A 21,841-nucleotide genomic window follows, 5' to 3' on the forward strand; every position below is an offset into this window, starting at 1 on the left:
TTTTATGCAACAAGTGTATTTTGAAGGTCGTCTTGCCCTTTTACAGTTCAGTGGTCGAGAAAAGGCCAAACTGCACATTAAGATTGCAACTTCCTCTCATTTTTTCCAAATAAGTACCCAACCAAAATGTGTTATTTTTTTTATTTAGATTTCAATTGGATGCCAAAAAACAATTTTGTTTTCGATCTGTCTATGGTTTTCTTACTGTATTATTTCCCCCTCGCTTGTCTTAATTCAGCACTGTGTGGTTGTTTTATTTTTCCTTGCAGAACCTAATTTTGGTTTTATACTCTTGCGCTTCTAGGGGCATTTGCCACTATTTATTTATTTTTTAGTACACCTGCTGGTTATTAACACATTGAAGAAATGGGGACGATACAGTGATGTTTTGTTAAAAAACATTTTAAAATAGACAACATATTATGACTGTCTTGTACTTGAGGACAAGACTCTAAAAACCTTGCTGAGTGCCATTAGTGCAGCCAGTATTTATTTAACCTTTTGTATAACTTGTACTAGATATAAGTGTCAAATGATTTACATATTCAAGGTTAACATAGAAAAACATTCCCTCACCCGAAAACTGCATGAGAGTTACTTTTGAATGTTTATGTCTTCTGATCAGGGTTTCTTCTGTCTCACACATCATTGCACTTACTTGCCGAGTATCTAACACATATTCTCTTCAGTGTTGTCCCCTGGATACTTTTCAGGATGCATGCCAATGTTTGCAAACATCTCCTTGCTGAAGCAGATAAGTAATTGACCAGCATGCTGCTTTGACATTTTACAGCTCTTGCACTTTAGGTTGTTGTATGGACCTTGACCCCTCATCAGATGCTCCCTCGAGATCTGTATCAATGTTTCTGTATTAGACTTTGAACTACCAAAGACGATCTTGGAGTGTATTAGGACACAACGTTTTTGGTACATAGTAACACCGGCCCAATTTCATCATCTGAGAGATGGGAGTCTCTTTCATAGGTATTTATTCTAACTCTCAGAGTGTCCTGTCTGTGGGCATGGCTGCTATCTGAGGTTTAACTCCTAAGGATGGGAAGGTGAAGTTCCTCAGATGTCCTTAATGGGTGGAATCCAGAGTTGCAAACCTTCTTTGTGGGAACCCTCTTTTCTTAGATTGAAGAGATTCTTCGAGTATCTATAAGCATTAAGCATCTCTTGAAGGATGTATGACGTTACAACGCATTCCTTTGCAGCGCACCTTCCATTACCACGCATGCCATTATCGCGCAAGCCATAAGAACTAAAATTACTATTCTAACACCACCGGGTGCTTACCTCAGGGAAGGTGCTGATCAGTGAGGGATATGCGTTGTAATGGCATGCGTTGTAATGGAGCTTGCGTTGTATCGACTGCGTTGTAAATGCATTGCGTTGTAATGCCAGTGTTGTAATGGATAGTTCACCTCTTGAAGTATGAAAGCTAAAATTAAGATTGTGCATCACTTGCTTTGCTTCTTTGTGACATAATTTTTCCCTCGAGGAGTCCGTCTGGGTTTGATACTCACCTCTATTGGAGCAGACTCGCGTTTCTGGTCTGTTTGCTACTCATGAATATACTTAATGACTCTACCTAGCTACTGAGGTTCAGGAAATCCAGTTTACCTACTGCATTGCTCTGCCAAAACACCACACACTCTACAAGCTTTTCCAAGCACTCTGGTAGTTTATTTACACGTGTTTCTGTCACGGCTGTAAATCAGCACTTTATAACAACATACATGTAAAACTGCAGGGTAAAGAATCTCTTTCACCCAGAGAACTTATAAGCAGTCTATACTTTGAATACTGAAGCAGGATGTAGTGGTGTACACTGGCTTAATGTAGTACTCTTCCATCCATCACAACAGACAGGGATGCCTATCCCCTTCTGGTAGTCTGTAACCCAGAAGTGCAACACACCTTCCGCGGGGTGATATGGCAGCAGTGAGTTGGCACAGGGGTGTCTGAACCAATGTGGGGTCCAACCTTCCTGAGTCCTACAGCATTCTACCTACAATACTTTCTGTTCCTAGAAAGTAGCTGAAAAATATGTTCCTAGCGTTCATAGTTGGGAATTGAGTCTTACTGAGATGACTGTAGACCAATGTTTGAACAGCTCTTATCTCCTAGACAGTGAAAAAGGATGCTCTGATTTCACTCACTGGGGTTAGTTGCCTAAAAGGCGACTTGCGTAAAAGCCTTCACATACTGTGGCTTTTACAATGTGGATTGGCATCTCCTGCTACTTTTGCACGATTACACCCTCTTCTGGAACCTCTCTCATGTTCCCGCCCATATATTGAATTTTTATTCATGCCTTCCAAAGGCTGCAGGAGTTTCACTCACACCTTCTCCCTTACTTCTGCTTGGTAAATCATAAACTCTCTACTAAAATGTCTATGGATATTCTTGACTTGTGAGTTTTCACAACTGCTGGGTGGATCCCATTTGACGTTTACTGAGGTATCCATGGCTTGTGCATCTACCGTTTCCTGGTGATATTGTACTGTATAATAGAGGTATTTAAATATTCTTCACGTGCAGCGTCAAAAAAGTTTCACCATAGGAGCTACATACAAAAAAAACACCCTCTAACCAACCATGCATAACAAAAGGAGTAGGCTCTTACTCGACCATGCTAAAGTGAATTAGGTTTCACAAAGGGTACACAGTGTTATTTAAATGTCAACACAATAGAATAAACCGTGGTAACCTGCAGCACAGTGCCCTTTTACTTTCTACACATGAATTGGCAAAGGCTGGTTCTAGTAACATCCCTTCACCTTCCCCATCTTGCATCTGTTGAAGACTGACTGCAGCACAAGTTGGCACAGTAAGTCCTCGTGCTAATGGCCTAGATCTGGCTTTGTTCCAGCTTATCTACCAATCGGCTACCGAGGGTCCACTCCCTCTTTCAGGAGTGGCCATGGTCATTTGAGGTGTCCCCTCAGTCCAGGTTTGGCAGTGGAAAGTCTCCTAAGGTCCTTCGATAGCTCCTCATGCTGAACACACCAATCATAATGCTGCAGGCATTGCCATTCACACCTGATTACCTCATCCTTCCCATCTGCCAGGCGATATATGCAATATCTGTTGAACTTTCACCTGGGTCTTTCAACTGTGGCTGGTCAAGCGATCTATAACGTAGTGCATCTGTTGGATTGACTGCATTTGTCATACACTTAATGCACATAATAAGCAAAGCAGTTCTACAACCTTTATTGTTATGTGCCAGAGTTAGGCCAGGTAATTGGGTTGGATCGTCCCTTGGGTGGGTTTTTAGCTTCACACCTACACACACTCTAGGCACACATAGAGTACGGTTTGCATAGTAGGAGAACACCTGATTACTACCTTGTTTTATATGCCTCCAAATGTACACAGTTTAGCACCATGGTAGAACTGTATCTACTATTTACTCTTTTGGGGCTTATACTCCCTTTCATCTGCTTTTGTCTACTGATTATCGCAGCACATTTATTCTATATAAGAATAACTTTAGTTCAATAAATATATGGAAAGCGTCCCAATGTGTATTCTCTGTATATTTCTCTGAGAACAAGTATGGACGAGTGACTGAGCGAAAGGTTCTGATCTTTTACCACGGTCCCTGAGGGGTCAGGGTTGTCATGTTTAGTGGTTGCCAAAAACAATTCACTCCCTGGTAGATTTAGGGGGGCTTATGGTGCACTGTGAGCTAGCTGATCTCTAGGCCAACATATCCTGCAGGGTTGCCCGGAATCAATCTAGGCACCTCACCCAAAGTTTATGTTGTCCAACAAACGCGCAGGTCCTACTGATAAGTGGGAACTACACAACATTATTATGGCAAAAATCTAAAGGAGGTGGCAGACACTGTGGTGCTGTATCGTCCCCTTACCCTTCCCCCTTTATGGGACTACAGCAATGTGAAGTATTGGGAGCTGTTTTATGTAGCTCTTAAGATTTGAAGGACTCAGTCATTCTAAGCAGTGAGTCATTCTCTTAAGCTAAATGCTTCAGTCTAGTCTAACCTTGCCTAGAGTTGTGTAAAAATGTTCAGTCTTTAACAGCTAGGCCAGCAAAGAGCTCAATTAAGTCCTCTTTGGTGGTTTATCTTTTATAGTGTTAGGAAATGCCTCACCATCATCCCTGCATGATCATTCAGCTTTACTTAAAGACATTTGATAGTAAAGTCTGTTAGACTGTGTGTCTGTGTTTGGACAAATTAATGCAGAAGATGAGCCTTTTACACACCCTAGAAGGTTAGCCTTGGAGGGAATTTGATGCAGTCTTGCAGATGGTAGATGTCTGCATGGCTGCTATCCGCCCTTTATTTTAGCAATAACACTGCAAGAATGACTGTGTCTCTCTTTCTTTGGGAACCGGTCTGTTGAGAATGGTAACATTGACAATAAAATTAAACCCTACATGCATGCTTTCCAGTAAATAATATGGTTATGCACTCTGATCATCTTGAGTAGGCCATAATGCAGTCTCCCATTCCTGAGGACTGATGGTACAGTGACCCCGCAGAAATAACCTTTCCCTCTGGGCATTACCAAGGAAGACTACTGCTAAAATGGCAAATATATTCCTGCAGTCTGTCAGGAAACAATAGTCAGCATGTTGAATCTGGATATGGAAAGCACCATCTCAGTGGCATTCAGTTTGGCATTAGGAAGTGGAGAGGTGGTCATTCACTTCTTCAGGAAAGGTCTTGGATGACCTTTCCAGCCCTCTTCAGTTCCTGGGTCAGTAAATGCCCAATGTCTGTTAAAGTGAGAAGACAAATCACAGCCTCCTAAACTTCTCTCCTCAGACTACACATGAGGTTTCCCAGCAAGGCTTCATTATCCTCTTGTTCTGATAAGGATGCCATGCAAGCAGTGGAGGGATAAGGGGCTTTTGCCTAAGTGGCGCATGACCTATTGACTTTATGATGTCGTCAAAGAGCACTCTCGTTCTTGGTGATATCAACAAGAAGGACATAGTATCACCAAGAAGGAGACAGCCAGATAGCTGTGTCAGTCCTCTCTCTGTAGCTTTGACACAGCCCTCTTGTTGGTCGAAGGGAAACACCAATATAGAGGGCAGTACTCTCCTCCAAGGCAATTACAAGTTGATGGATCCCACTGAAACCCACAGGTCAACAGCCATAATTATGCCCGGTGCATTGTGCTTTAGCAACACAATTAAGTGAAAAACTCCAGTGCATAGGAAGCCCACCTCATACAGTACTCTGGTCTTGAACGAGTAGAGAGAATCCGATGATGCGGCTTGCCACAACTGTGGGTGGGAGTTTTGCATCCTTATTATTAAATCCCTTAGAACAAGTCAGTAGAACCAAATTGTTGAACTATATCTATACACACATATGGAATAGACCTGTCTCATCTCATTGTTTTTTTTCACAACGTCATTTTATTGCTGACAGTCAACACATGCCTGGTGCCTGAAGGATCACCAGTATTACGGAAACTTTTTCACAAATAATTATGTCAACATTTTCACAGTTTCTGTAACAACTTATATAGATTAAACATTTTGCTAAATACCTTTTTATAAACACCAACAATAGTGCCACATTATGGGGCACATTATGATGGCGGACGGACCTGAGTCCGTCCGCCACCATAGAGTAGGAGGGAACCTCCGCATGGGCTGCGGAGTTCCCTCCTGTGCAATTAGGATGTGACCGCCACCCTGGCGGTCACATCCTCTATTTTTAACATTGCGGCGGGTGCGGCTTCAAGCTGCACCCGCAGCAATGTTAAAAATGCACGCACTGCATTTGTATGTAGAAAGTGGCAGGCACCGCGCGGTGCCTGCCGCTTTATGCATACAAATGCAGGGGGGTACCATAGGTACCCCCCATGTGCACCCCCCACCCCCCCTTCACCTAGGGGGCCCGCAACGGGCCCCCGCAGTGAAGTTACACATGCTTTTCCACAGCAGAAAATCCGCCGCGGAAAAGCATGTTTCAGAGCCCATCCTAATCTGGCTGACGGTGTCTGAGAGACACCGTCACCATATTAGTGCTTTTCCGCCGCGGTTGTAAGCCAACCGCGGCGGAAAAGCTGCGGACGGAAACCAGGACCCACCAGCCATCCTAATGTGGCGGTGGGTCTTTGGTGGGTCCGCAGAGGATTTTCCGCATCCTCTGGGCCGGCGGTGGCTTCTGCCGGCCCGGAGGATGCGGAAAATCCTCCATCGTAATAGGCCCCTAAATCTGCAAAAAAAACAAATAAATCTTATATACATTAGTCCCAGCCATTCATAACAATAGTAGATATCTGTAATATTTAAGTCCCAGCTCAATACAATCATGTCAATTGATCTTCAATAGTTGAATCAGGGGGAACAGGTTCCAAATATAACCCTCTGTAATCCGCCCACCTCTTCCAGATTTTAAAATGTTTCTGGGGGCACCCTCTTGCACTAAAGACAGGTATTTCCAGGCCCATGATGAAGTCTAAGCCCTTTTCCCACACCGCCACTGACGTGGGGATTCATCCTTCCATGCCCTGGCGATGTCTCTCTTTGCAAGGGTGAGGCCAAGGAATAGCAGGTGGCGTTTGCATCTGTGGCCGCTCAGGTCCTCAGTTACATGCAACATAACTAGTTTGGAGAGAGGGGAATATCCCACCCCAAAACCTCTGACATGCATGTGATCACCCCTCTCCAAAACCTCGACAACAACGTACACTGCCACACCGTGTGTAGAAAGGTGCCTTCTTCTGTCCCACATCGCAGGCAGTGCAGGGATGCGATCAGGCTGGCGCGCCATAATCTGTATCTGGTGTAATAAGCCTGATGCAAATATTTGAATTGGATGAGTCTCAGGCTGGCTGCAATCACCACACCGCGCGGGTACTCCAATGCCTCCACCCAATCATCTTCATCTAGGGGTCCTAGGTCTTGCTGCCACTGATCTCTAGTTGTGTGTAGTGCTGTAGGTGTATTGTTGAGGAGTGTGCTGCACCTTTTGGTGATTTTATGGTCTCCCAGCTCGCCCATGAAGACCTTTGCCTCTGTAGGGTTAAAATCAGGTATATCTGTCTGTTGTGTTTAATACGAGGAGAAGGCATGTCTAAACAGGAAAAATCTATAAAATTGTCTGTCTGAAGTTCCTGGAAAGACCACAGATTTCGACCATGCATTACTGCCGGCATTGTGTGCATGCCAGATATTATGCCACATAGCCTCACCTCATTCTTTAAGTATGCCACTAACCCTATTATTGTGAAACTTGTAGCCCAGTCACTAAGTAATGAGAAACTCTGCTTTTCATCTTCCTGTGACCTGACCAGTAACCCATGCTGGTTGGCATGCCATTCCCTGGGGCTACGGGGACTGAGAATCCCATTCTTCCATATTAGCCAAAAGTTCAGCTTACATTCATTGGGTTGTGGAAGCTAGTGCCTAAATCTGTTCGATACTAAGTCCAATGCAAGATTCATGAGCACAGCATAGATCAGTGAATACACCCTACGTTGCACTCATATTTTAACATATATTATATGTGTAGCAGACGCAGCTTCTCATTTAATGGGTGCAATGTGACTGAATTCCAGGGGAAGGCAAGAACAGCAGAATTCAGCTAGATAAGAAAGCTTACACAGTGGTGCCTGCTCATCTGTCAGTGGGAAATCCTGAGGACTTGAGACTGCACCAGCTGCCTGACCACCTTTGGGATGATCCGAACTTGTTAGATGGAAACTGATGTGTTCGGGCTGTGGCTCCCACTATTACGCCAGCTGAAAAAAATAGTGGAGTCTGTGCTCTGGTCTGGCCTACCCTATAGACCACTTAAAATTATTTTCCAGGACCTTGATTGAGTGCTTTTGATAAGTGGGTACACTGTCCAAGATAGACCTCTACACATCGCAGACAGCAGAAAGGTATCTTTTCCAAGCAGTTAAGTCTGATTAGCAGCGATCTCAGATAGGCAGTGTGGGGACAGTGAATAGCAGCGCTATGTCGGGCTGGGGACAATTGCCTTGGGAAATGTGGGTATTTGGGTGAAATCTATTCACAGATATTGATTCACCCACCCACCCTCTACTGCACATTAATCCTTACTCTCCAACATCCATGCATTGTTATTCCCTCCCATATCCATTTACTTCTATTTCTCATTTCTTCCCTCCCGACTCACCCTCTTTCGCTCTGTTTGCCTGTGGTTCTCTGCTTTATTTGTGCATGTTGGTGTGTAACTAGGTGCCTGCACGTGTGCTGTACTTGAGAAGCCATGCCTCTCTACCGTGTTCGCTCTGTAAATACATTATTCAAAAGCCAGACCTTTTGCTTTTATGATTACTTTTGTTTTATTTTGTGTCCCTAAGCATAGGAACTTTGTTGGGTTATTTCCGTAACCCCTTCTGAAATTAACATTTTCAAGGTCCGAGAAGTAAGCATTGTTTGATAATTCCTTCTTACTCCGTGCAATATTTTCTTTGTTCCATTGTCTTCTTTAGAAATAATTTAGTTTACAATAGATTTGATTTTAAGCCATTAAAATGTTTCCAGTTTGAGATTTTAAAGTCAAAATTGACAGAACGTGAGTAGGATTCACTTGTACTGTATTTGTCAGCTGTGGGGTCTTAAATGTTGGATCTCCAAAGATTTCCACTAAAATATTTTCCCTAAAAGTGTTGTCTACGCGGTGGCTAAATCTTAGACATATGTATCTTCAGGTATTCACCTTAATCCTGGGTAAGTCTGCCTGCTTTTTGCAAGTAACAAGAGATTTGATTTTAACTTTGCAGTTTCCTCTTTTAACATTATACTTTAGAAAGATCCTTTAACTCACTCTCACAGTAGATGAACCTGCTAGTCGCTGCAAGAACTATAGGGTTCAACAGCTTTTGCTCAGCTGCCAACAGTGCCACCGAATTCCTCTCACTCCTAATACTTCCATTTGTAATTTTCGTCATATTTTTCCCTCAGCTATTATACTGACAAATACTAGTCAATGTGATTTTCAATCGGTTGAGAGACTAGGTCACTGGGACATCTTTGTGTAGTGTTGAGATGTATTAAGAGTCTGTGGATGGGTAATCAAGTTCAATTTAAAAGATATTCCAGAAGTATATTAAACTTCTTTGAAACAGATGCCAAGTAGAACAGCTGATCTCTTACAAAGTGATCCTCTGTGGAGGCTGGTTCTGGAATAACTGCAGTGTGAGCTCCAGTGCTCTCTGAAATGTAGCAAATATTCAAATGTGGCTGCAGATGCAACCTCCCCGTTAATATCTGCAACATGACTTGATTATTTATGTTTTGTAGCATTTATATAAGGCTTACTGCCCGAATGCAGGGCGCCAAAGCACTGGCCTAAATGGGTAGCACGATACATGGTGTAGAGAATGTGGTTGAAACGTTTGCAACTTTAGTTTTGTTCTTATGTGAAAAGGGTTCTCATGTTGTACATGATTGTTTCTACCAATCAAAATTGGCATAATATAATAGATGATTAAAAGATTTGATTGTGAGACAAATACTCCCATAAATCAAATCATCAGTTTGTTTGTTCAGTCGTAATAGACGATGCACTAGCTATTGTGGATGGAGACCAGGGGGCTCTCCTTTTCACCTTATTTCCCCAGGGAGATGGAAACCTACTTAATATTCGGCCAATGAGATTATTTTGTTGTTATTGTGATCATTAGTTACTTATAATCAAATGGAGCTTCATAATTGGGAGTATATCTTCAGGGATCCTGTGTTTGTTATATTACTATTAAGTTGCTATTTTTGCTGTCATACTTATTCTTAGAGCTCATTACTACATTGTTGTTGGGATGAAAAAGTGATTCATGGGTGCTCCTGTCCTGAGTGCCCTAGATGCATGTATATCTGGACCCCTTGCACTGATTTTTGTTCCTGGGCAAACACAATCATGCATGTGTGCCATGACTTCAGTCTGTCTCATGGTCAGTCAGTTGTTGCCAGGATTTGAGTGACACGAGTGCGATAGTGGTAGTATAAACTTTTAAGTAATCAATAGAGTGAATAGGCCTTTTTACCTGTGAAACGGGAGTGATGCCTATCAGCCTAATCCTGTAAATTTCTGCTGCTGTGTACCTAATTCACTCCTGTTAAGCATGATGTCTGTAACGGGGATTTAGGGCGGATACAAAGGTATACTTTGCAGATAATCTAGGATCGGTCCAATCGGGGGTGATTTTATGGGAAGCATTTAAGACGGTCATGCGCGATAGAGCTCAGAACAGGATGAAGTGGGGAAAATAGGAAGGTACAGGACGAACTGCAGACTCTGGAAGCTTGCATCCTGGAGGTGGAGCGGCGGTACGTGGCAGACAGTAACGCGCAGACTCTTAGAGTATTGGTGTACACACAGCGACAGTATAAGGCCCTAGTGACAGAGGAAGCTAAAACTCAGGCACAGGCTACCCTTCACAGACTATATGACGTGGGGGATAAGTCGGGGAAGCTTCTTGCATGGTTGAGCCATAGAGAGCAGGAAGCACGATGGATGGAACAAGTGACTGACGGGCAGGGCCAACTTAGGCAGACGGATGCCCACATAGTACAGGCATTCGCCGAATACTACAAGAATTTGTATAAGGCTAGAGATCTGGTAGCGACAGCAGATGTAACACTCTACCTAGACAGCATTGAGACCCCTGTACTACCTGAGGAAGATCAGTTAAGCCTGGAAGAGGAGATAACTACCACGGAGATCAGGGAGGCCCTAGTGAGACTGCATCCGGGGAAATCCCCGGGCCCGAATGTATTCCCCGCTGAATTCTTTAAAAAGATGGCAGATCGACTCAGCGGCCACCTGCTGGCCCTGTTCTCGGGGGCAGTCCAAGAGGGCATGCTACCGCCGGACCTTCGTATGGCCACGATTATTCCTGTCCACAAGCAGGACAAACCTCCCGAGGATTGTGCGTCATATCGCCCTATTTCACTTCTGAATGTGGAGATCAAACTCCTGGCGATGATTTTGGCGCTTCGGCTAAGACGGGTGATCTGGTCTACTTGGATCAGACTGGCTTCCTGCCAGAAATGGCAACCAGGTTAAACCTGAGAAGAACCCATAACTGGCTGATGGAGGTGTGTGACCGACGGGACCCCCACATGTTCCTGTCTTTGGAGGCAGAAAAAACATTTGACGCAGTTCACTGGCCCTTCCTTGAGGGAGTACTGACCAAGTTCGGGTTTGGGCCCAAGTTCAGGAAGTGGGTGAACCTTCTATATACAGACCAGAGAGCTAGGGTAAGGGTTAACGGGGTGCAATCAGCAGACTTCCCTATACGGAGGGGGACCCGGCTGGGGTGCCCCCTCTCTCTGCTATTGTTCGCCCTTACCATAGAGATTGTGGCGTGTGAAATAAGACAGGAAAGTGGGATAAGGGGGTTTAAAATTGCCCAGACGGATACTTCAGAGGAGAAAATCTCGCTTTATGCAGATGACATCCTACTATACGTTACCCACCCAACTACTTTGATCCCACTGCTATTTACCCTACTAGGCCGGTATAGCTCTTATTCAGGCTACATGATTAATTGGCACAAATCGATTATGTATAGCCCCAGAGTGGGGAAGGTGTGGCCCCCCTTGCCCGGTGCTCTTCGGGTCACAGATGAAGGGTTTACATATCTGGGGGTATATGTGACAAGAGATAAAACGATCTCCTATAAAAAAAAACATACTGCGAATACTCACAAACTTTGTCAATGATGCAAGTAGATGGAAGACTCTCCCCCTTACGATTCTAGGCCGCGCCGCAATGTTCAAAATGATAACGTTGCCGCGATTTCTTTATGCCCTACAGAATGAATACTTCCCTCTTCCCGACAGGTTTTTAAAAATATAAATGCCAAGCTTCGGTCATTGCTCTGGTTAGGGAAACAATCCAGGATAGCCCTAGAGACGTTGCAGTGGAATCAGTATAATGGGGAAATCTCTTTGCCAAATATTGAAGCGTATTATTGGGCAGAGGACTTATCGTCGATAAATGACTGGCTTCACGCCCCGGGCGGATCATCCCACGTATAGACTGGAGAGAGGGATGATGGCTCAACGCACTTGTTTGCATTATATTTATTGGGGTAGAGGGAAAGAGACTTCTCTCAGCAACACGGGTTTTAGTGGAGGTGTGGGGGAGGGCGACAAAGGCGATTGGCTGGACTCACAAACCTACGAAACAGACCCCGATATGGCACTGCGTATGGTTAAAGGAGCTAAAGTTGATGGGGTTCCAAGTGTGGGGTGACATTGGCATCTCTGTACTGGGGACTTGTTTAAAAGGGGAGAGTTGAAGTCCTTCCAGGCGCTGAGGGTGGAACATGGGCTGCATCACACTGAATTCTTGAAATACGCGCAGCTGCGTCATGCGTGGAGGGCAGAGAAGGCGCTCTCAGGTCCCCTCCCGGAGTATGCCCTGCTTGAGGCCAGTCTACTGCAGGAGTACGTCCCGAGCAAAGTAGTCTCTCTGACCTATAAAACTTTGATTAATAATATGCCAGATGGACTGGTGAAATTGAGAGAAGCATGGGAACTAAACTTGGGGGAAATGGACACGCTCGACTGGGAGATGGCCCTGATGCACCCCAGGGAAGTTGCAATAAAGTCCCGCCTTAGGCTAATCCAATACAAAATTCTGCATAGGAGTTATTATGATAGGCAGCGACTGCACAGAAGGGGCGTGCTAGTAATGCCAGCTGTCTGAGATGCGGGCATGTGAAGGGAGACTTTTATCATACCATCTGGGAATGTGGTGTAATCCAGGGATACAGGGCCAGGATCTTAAGAGAATTAAGCGACGTATTGGAGACGGCTCTCCCGGTGTGGCCCAAATTGGTTCTCCTGGGAATAACTAATGATGTGGACCTGAATCGCCCACTTCTGATTTTTGTAACGTTGGCCCTGGTGGTGGCTAAAAGGGGCGTGGCCCGGGCATGGGGCGCTCCTACGCCTCCTCAGCTAGAGGACTGGAAATGGGGCATGGACATGTACATGGCAGCGGAGAGGGTCACCTACAAGGCCAGGGGGTGCCCCAAGAAGTTTACCAGAGTTTGGGGGGAATGGAGGCGATACTATGGATTGGATGGGGGACTGTGAAAGTGGGACGACAGGTCACTTGGGTATCCTGTTTGCATGCGGGATGTTCCCTGACTGATTTGTGTAATATGGCGACTGGTGGGGCATCCTTTTATTACAGTGTAGTAATACTGGTGGGTGTATGGGTCTGGTGGGTGGGTGGGGGGGCAAAGTATGGAGGATGGATTCATGTGACATGCTTGTTTTGTTCATGCACTTTAAAAAAGCAAAGAATTTTTTTTTTTTGAAAACATGATGTCTGTATGTATCGCTGTGTAGTTTGTAATGCCTGTTTATGCTTGCCTGTGCCTGGTACATGACATGAAGGCCTGTAGTTTCCATTTTAAAAGGCCAGGGCTTGGAAATGCTAGTTGGAGGTGAGGACTACAATCCCTCAGACAGGAGCAATGTGGATTACGGACATTCCTGAAGGCTGATGTGGGAACTCATGCACTTTAGGAAGAATACTGAGCGAATCCTCTGTGCTGTGTGATCAGAGGTCTCTTTGATTCAAGGAAGATTTACTGGTTAGTGGGGCCTGGGCTCATTGTCAGGAAAGATGGTGGGTCTGATGAGGTTTGCACTGTAGCCCCAGGGAATCATAGCAGAGGAGAGGTCTTAGGCCGTTAAAACTTTGTGAGGCATATTGCAGTAGAGGCTGACTGCCAGATGTGGTCCTGGTTACTCCCTGGCCTCTGTTGTGGGTCAGTGAAGATTGGAGATGCTCCTGCTGCGGCAAACAGTCCCTTTAATAAAGAGCAGTACCGAGGAGGGGACACTTCAAAGGAATCGCCACCCACAACACAAATTTCAAAAGATTAGACACTAAATTACAACCATTTCTATGTATACACTATAAAGGCGAGTAAAGCATGAGTCCCACAAGTTGTTCAATAGAGCTGTGCACCAGCTTGGAAAGAAGAGCACTAAGACTTCCAGCTTCTGTATCCCGAACTAGGGACCAAGGTCTGCTAGTCTTGCATAGCTCGGCTGAATATGACTCTCAAAGCCAAAGTCAGACTTTGTCGTGCGGGGACAATGGTGGGCCCTATCTGAAAGTAGCTTCCTTTATTAAAAGGGGAAAAGCTGTCCCTCTGGAAGAGAAAGAGGGATGCTGGAATACCGCTCAGGATGACGCTAGCGCACCGACTTTAAGAGACTGTGGATATAATTTAATATGTTGTTTATATGCTTTTTTTCCGCATATATTAAATACTACTTTTTTCATAAAAGCAAATATTTGACTACACAGTCATCTTATTGTGGTTACTGTTTTGATTTGAGTCTTGTGTCTGTGTATGCCTTTCACCTACCTCCCTCTTGACGAGCCTTGGACTGCTTGCTCCGCACTAACACTGGGAATCAAGTGCTGAAGGGGGTACTACTTGGCACGGTTGCTCAAGACGCATAGTGGGTCAGCTTTGGGATATCAGGAATAAAAGGCCACCACCTTGATGGTTGGGCCCAGTGACGCCTGCTTGCCTGGTAAACCTCTGAAACTATTTACATATTACATTTTACCACCGTATTACCACCGTAAAGTTCTACACATGTCCATGTAATGATTACTGCATGATTATGTAGAAAAGAATTGAGAGAAAAAACTTTAGACCAAATGCACTCATTGATGCAAAGAGTGTGTTTTCAATTGAAATGTTTCAATATAACTTTCTATCCAAATATAATTCAACCGTTTACTTTAATTAAAATCACATCACTATAACTCTTCCCTTAATTGTCTGTTCAGCAGAGCTGTAAAATTTTTGACCTCAAAATGGCCTCTTAATTTTACTATGCTGGTGTGACGCTTACCTTGATTTTCTGGGTTGTTGACTTAAGGGGAAATATGGCTCGTTGAGCATGAACTGAACAGATTCTTCTCCCTGACAACCTAGGCACCTAGGCAATGAAAATGTAGAGACAGATAACTGTGAGAACAGTTTAATTTCGAATGGGCATAATCAGGGTTATTAAAAACAGCAAACTGAAAAGCACAAGGAGATAAAATTGTATTTTGTGGAACACAATTAATCTTTGCAAATATTGATCTTTCTGAAAGTATAATAAATCTAAGTACTTTGCATTCAGGGATTCAAAATATTATTGGTTCAAGAGCGTATTACTTAATTGATTCTAACCCGTGGGTATTTTACACAACTCTTGAGAAAATGCAGTTTGTACTCCTAGGCAGCTGATTTTTAAGTTACTTTTTTTGGTAAAGTGAGTTGAAACTATATTCATGAGGACCTTTTTGTTATCCAATCACTTTATATATTTTAAGGTTTTGGAAAACACAGTCTAGTCTGAAAGGCTAACTGTCTGCTCTATATTACCAAACAAATAAACACATGTAATTCCAGTTAATACCTGATCAAAACACACGCCAGTAGAAAATAAAAAGATGGAGGGAAAATAAGAAGAAACAGAAATTTCAAAATAACCTGAATGTAAGAATAAGATATATGTAGAGAAACTACCACAAGAACATGGAATACAGCTATCTTAAGTAATACAAAGGGTCCCAGAGGAAAGTAATCTGTAAACTAATGATTTCAACAAGATCCATGAGAACTTGTAAAAATCAGGCAAAGTTGTGGAAAGTGGATTATTTTAAGAAACTGGGTTCCAGGGCTATTGCGTGACATCAAAGAAGATCTTGGAAGACAGTTTGGCATGAATGGACTCTGAAATATGGGCACAACAGTCCCTACTCCTGTTAAACTGATGATGTCCAATTTGGTTGACAAAAATGTTGATTGAGTCAAGAAACACGCCACTTACACTATGCAATCAAAAAAATTGATAACCTTGTCTACCCTTGAGGGCCTGGGCGAAATCAAATTAACGGGTAAAAGTACCTTCAAGGGGTTTATTTGCAGTACTTAGTTATATTATTTCAGTATATTATTCAGTGCAAGAGTTTTCCATCAACTTGCTAATTAATTTCTTTTTTTATAAATCTTATGCAGCATATAATTCTAGAATTCTCAGTTCCTTATAGAATAAGAACCCACGACTCAATCACAACATAAAGAGATATACAGAAAACACTGGTGTATATAAAAGAAATGTTATCTTTCAAAGTTCATAAAGGGTACTACAAATGTAGGCACATAATTTAACAAGAGGATAACAGAGACACTTGGTAGGTCCTTCAATGTCACAATTGTATACACTTTTCCTCTCATAAATTATTTTCCAGAAAAAAGTGATAAAGTCGACATTTCGGACTCTAAGCATTCGTCCATGAGACCATCTTCAGGACTATTGTGTAATATACAGTTGACCCCTATTAAAACATGGAGTTAGCAGTAATTACCAAGTATATATAACATTCAAATTTTAACAAATCAATTATTACACCCGTGACAATAAACTTCAATTAATACTTGAAAATAAATCCACATCAAAACTAATAAATACATATTTAATATATCTTCATTTGTATTTCCAAGGATTTTTTTTACACCAGGCCATCTAGGCACTAATGTTTGTATGTCTATTCAGTTGGAGCAGTAATGCTAATCAATCAATACTAGCCACACTTTTACTTCAATATGTACCTGATCTTATTAAGCATCAGGGTAACATTGGTCTCAGGCAGGTTGTATACGGAGCAAACCTGTTATTTAGTTCTTACAAAATAACACACTAGTTTATTATGTTTAATCTGTTAAAGCATTTCAAAGTACCGGTCAATTTCTATCCAAGCTCCATATTGTATTGATCGTATGTATTAATCTACTGCTCGGCTGTCCCCATATATATATATACATGTTGACATGTGTATATTCAAACCCATGCTCAACTGTCCCTATATATACATACACATGTTGACATTTAGTGGCTCCGGACATATTAATATTCAAGGTGCATATATGCTACATGCCTACACCTAGAGAATATATTGTTACCATGAAATCACTTTTATTTGTGTGCTGGAAATTCCTGTGCACCATTAAATCTTATTGCATTCATTTAGGATTATTGAAATGGACAAAGCCTCAAATAGATAGATCTTTCATCAGAGTCCTGTGTGTATATATAGATGATTCAGCGTGAATCATTGGTTCACATGGATTCAATGGTCTAGATTTACCGGTTGTAGATAGATATAATGAACTAGTTCACTCAAAGAATCATTAAAATACCTGAAAGTTACTTAAACGATCCAAAAATTCAGTACAGTTGTTGTTGTTAACTTCTGTATATAGGTGAAGACACTCGTTATTCAGTGCCTATATTTATTTAAAAAAATTATATCTATGTAAATATACGTATATTAGTACAGTTAAATGAATGATATCATTTACTCCAATGTTGGTACCTGTTGTTTATAATATCTGAGTAATCCCCAGAGGGATGGTTAAGTTATCTGGATCTTCGATACTCTTAAAATTGAGTTTCTCAGTTCCTTCTCCAAAGAGGGTTTCCAATTATATATGTTCAATCTTTAAAATATATACATGGAATATGGAATACCTCAGTATATCCATTTGCATCTTTAGATTATCACTTAGATTAGTACAGTCTATTTTCAAGACATACCTGGTATTTCGTGAATCTCATGCAGAATTGGCAGATCTGCATCAACCCAATGACGGGCTGATCTCCTATTTATATTCCATTTGGAGCACGTGAAGGGACTTTGTTTGGAGCGCGAAAGAGGACTAAGTTAGACGAACGTTCAAAACGCAAGACGGGACTATGTTAATAAATATCCCTATCCATCTGTGTAAAGATGTCGGCCATCTGGGAACGATGTCTCATTGTATGAATTTGCAATGTGTATACCTGTTACCTGGGGAATTTGTGTTGTGTTGGGGTACTTTTGCACGGCTCCTCGTGTGGGCTAATTCCACGCCACTGCTGCGTATCCCGGCACAGTTGCAGTCGGGCAGCGGCCTTTTTGGACGTGACACGCGTCTCTCGCGGTCAGCGGTCCAGTTGTTCTCACGCAGCATACTGGCATTGGGCTGCAGCATACTGGCATTGGGCTAACTTGGTATTTAACGGAGCCCATTGGGACCGGTCGCTGCTTGTGAAAGGTTATTTTTTTAATACGCTCCGAATGTTGATTGCTTTAGCGCTTTTATGTACTTAATGGGGAATTAGGGGGGAATGAAATAAAAAAAAAAAAAACGAATCACATTGAAATTGTTCCTTTTACCTGTGGAATTTGTGTTGTGTTGGGGTACTTTTGCACGGATCCTCGTGTGGGCTAATTTTACGCCACTGCTGCGTATCCCGGCACAGTTGCAGTCGAGCAGCGGCTATTTTGGATGTGACACGCGTCTCTCGCGGTCAGCGGTCCAGTTGTTCTCAGGCAGCATACCAGCATTGTCCATACCCTATATAAATGTGCGTTGGGAGAACGCGCAACGGGCGCGCCTAAGGCAAGCCCATCTGCGCCCGTCAGCACTAAGGCAGGGCACAGGGCGAGCCTCTCTGCCGGTTTTTCCCACGATAAAAGTAATAGAAGGATTCCCAGTACTTGAGCGCTGTGCTCAAGTCATACAGTACTCCCATTTGTCCATCTCGGATAACCAACCAGTTAGGGGTTATCAACGGCTTCCTCAACGGCATCGGGTGCATTGATTGTGGGTACCTTCCCACCTCAACTCTTCCCACGGACGCCGCGATCACCGCCCCGGGTTCTCAGGGAATCATTAATGCCTGTCTCATGAATGTAAGATCTATGAGGAAGCATTTTAATGATATAACAGACTTGATTACCGACAATCAGGTTGATCTCCTATTCATCACGGCTACCTGGCTTGATACATTCTCTAATCTGATTGTTGCGTTGGGTACCCCGACGGGCTATAAAATTCATCGCCTGGACCGCCCAGTTGGTAGAGGCGGGGATTTGGCCATCCTATACAGGGACTGTTGGTCTCTGCATAGTGAAACCTCCTCCTTGTGGGGGGGGGGGGTGCGAGGCTCTTGACTTTTGCCTGCAATTATCTCCGCATTTCACTTTAGGGGGTTCTTTATTATATCGACCTCCGGGGCCAGCCAAGGCGATTCTGATTTCCTATGGAGACGCTTTGGCAGACAGATCACTACGCTTTACGAATTACTTGCTCTTGGGAGATTTCAAACTGCATCTGGATGTTACAGACTTGGCGGAATCAGTCACTTTTCTTGAGACTCTTCAGATGGCCCAGTTCTCCCAATGGGTGGTACATCCGACCCACCAAGGGGGGCATATTCTTGATCCCATCTGCACCAATTTCCCTATATCTACGGTGAAGCCCCTACAGGTCGCTTGGTTGGACCATTTCCCCATATTTTTTTCATGGACGGCGCAACTCCCGTTGCGGGCAGGCAGTCACCATCGTCCCCCTACTGCTATGAAACTGGACGCGGGGCAACTCAGCGGCTGTCTAGCTGCTGGGCGGTCTCTTCTTCTGGGAAGCCTTGAAGAGAATGTGGCTAGTTTTGCTGACTGGATTTCTGACTCGGTCAGTGCTATCTCCATCCCGGTGCATAGTAAGCTCAGGAGAGAGTCTCCATCTAAGCCTTGGTTTACCTCGGAGCTGAGAACACTGAAACACGCCTGTAAGATCCTTGAAAGAGCCTGGCGTTCCAGTGGTTACTGCCCCATTGCTAAACAGGCACTCAGAACTAAACAGAAGCTTTACTATTCTTCTATTGGCCTAGCCAAGGGCTGTTATTTTTCAGCTCCTATTGAGAGGGCAAATAATAATTCCAAAGAAATATTTGCCATCGTGCAGAGCTTTGTGGCTCCAAGTGCCCCGGCGGCGGTGATACCATCCTCTGTTACCTGGTGTAATACCTTGGTTAACTTCTTTCAGGAAAAAATAGTCGGTATCCAGCAATCTTTTTTGAGTGGTGTAGTAATTACACAGATGCAAGAAGAACTTGTAAGAAGTTTATTCGCAGGGAGACAGCTTGTACAACCACCACAGATAAGTACCCAAGCTCAACTGAAGCTTGATAGAACATTACACGTTCAAGAATGTGACAAGAGATAAGAATCATAACAATTCTAAATGGCACGTGAAAGATGGAATACCACACACCTTCCCCCTAAAAAAAACTAAAAAATTATTAAAAAAAACTTAGAGAAAATAATCACGTAGCTTAACAGGAGCGTATTTAACTCGTACACTTTTCCTTTGAACAGAATTATCATTAGAAACATCAGGATATTGCATAGGAACATTTTCATTAATGACGGTATTTCCAACTTGCGAAGCAATGTGTGATTCATTGCTCGAATTGTCATTCACAATGGGATTGTTCACATCCTGATTTTCATGGTCAAAGGTGTCAAACAGTGGAGAATAAGATGCGTCATTTTGTTCGACTAAGACATAGGGCTTAGAGATAGGATGATCACTAGTGGAGGATGAATGATTTAAACCCTTATATAGAGAAATCCTCCTGAAGTTCCACACTTTCCCATCTGCAACCCTCACGGCTTTGGAAAATACTTCGGTAACCTTGCAAGGGTCTGACCACTTGTTCCACTTGTTATCAAAGGCCCTGCCTAATTTGACACGTACAAAATCACCCACCTTGATCCTCTGGCCTGAATTTTTTTTTGATAAAAATTTAGCTTTCATTTTCTCTTGATATCTCAGCACTCTGTCCTTAACACTGTCAGGATTCACTGAAGACTCACCAGGAAACTTGATTTTCATCCACCATGGAAGAAGTTTTGATCCAGGTTTCCTACCCCTAAGCAACTCAAATGGTGATACACCTGTAACAGAGTTGGGCGAAGTCCGATATGACAACAAGGTAGAACGCAAAGCTTTCCTCCAATCTAAATTACTCTTAATAGCTAACTGGATGGATTCTTTGATGACTCTATTGAAGCGTTCTGTTTGACCATTGGCCTGAGGATTGTAGTTGGACACCCTTTTGTGCACAATGCCACACCTCTGAACAAAAGAGGAGAACTCCTTGCTAATGAACTGTGGGCCATTATCCGACACAATTTCAGCAGGTATGCCTTCTCTGCAGAAGACTTCATCTAAAAACTGGACTACTTGAGTAGACCCAACCTTGTCAACGATTTTTAATTCTGGCCATTTTGAAAAATAATCGATGAGGACCAAACCAAATACGTTTTGATGGGTGGATAAATTGAGAGGTCCAATCACATCAATGCCCAACTTCTTCCAGGGACAAGAAACAAATTCAATGGGCAAAGTGTCAACAGCAACAGGCTTGACAGTCTTGTCACTCTTACCACAGGGAGAACATGAGCTAACCCATTTATCGACCATTTTATCTACACCAGGCCACCAGTAAAATTCACGAATGCGTCTTTTAGTACTAGACATACCCATATGTCCTTCATGAGCCATGGAAATATTTCTACTCCTCAATGAAATAGGAGGGATAATCTTATCACCTCGGAGAACGAAACCTTGGTCAAACATAAGTTCATCCTTCACCTTAAAGAAAGAAAGTATATCGCCAGACAAATTCCGTTCCTGAGGCCAGCTATGCTGTAAATACCTAGTCAATAAAGGCAAACTAGAGTCATTCGCCATAGCTTCTCTCCACTCAGCCTCAGTAATGCCACTAGAAGAATTTGAAGTACAACAATCATTGACATCATCAACATTGAAAACAACATCAGAATCATTATCTACAACACCAGAAAAAACAGAATTGATTAAAGGTAACCTGGACATGCAGTCAGCATGTACATTTAAACGACCAGGAACGTATTCAACAATACATTGGAACTCTTGTAATTTAGCGGCTAGACGTGCTAGACGAGCAGTTAATGTCCTACCAC

At 43.1% G+C, this 21,841-nt stretch overlaps 1 protein-coding gene across 1 annotated transcript in view; it reads left to right on the plus strand.

The window, feature by feature from the left end:
* Positions 1-21,841, plus strand: part of ACOXL (acyl-CoA oxidase like) — a 969,051-nt gene that overhangs the window by 220,668 nt on the left and 726,542 nt on the right. The gene's annotated exons all lie outside the window — the stretch shown is intronic.

The sequence above is a fragment of the Lissotriton helveticus genome, chromosome 6, assembly GCF_964261635.1.
Source record: "Lissotriton helveticus chromosome 6, aLisHel1.1, whole genome shotgun sequence".
NCBI lineage: Eukaryota > Metazoa > Chordata > Amphibia > Caudata > Salamandridae > Lissotriton > Lissotriton helveticus.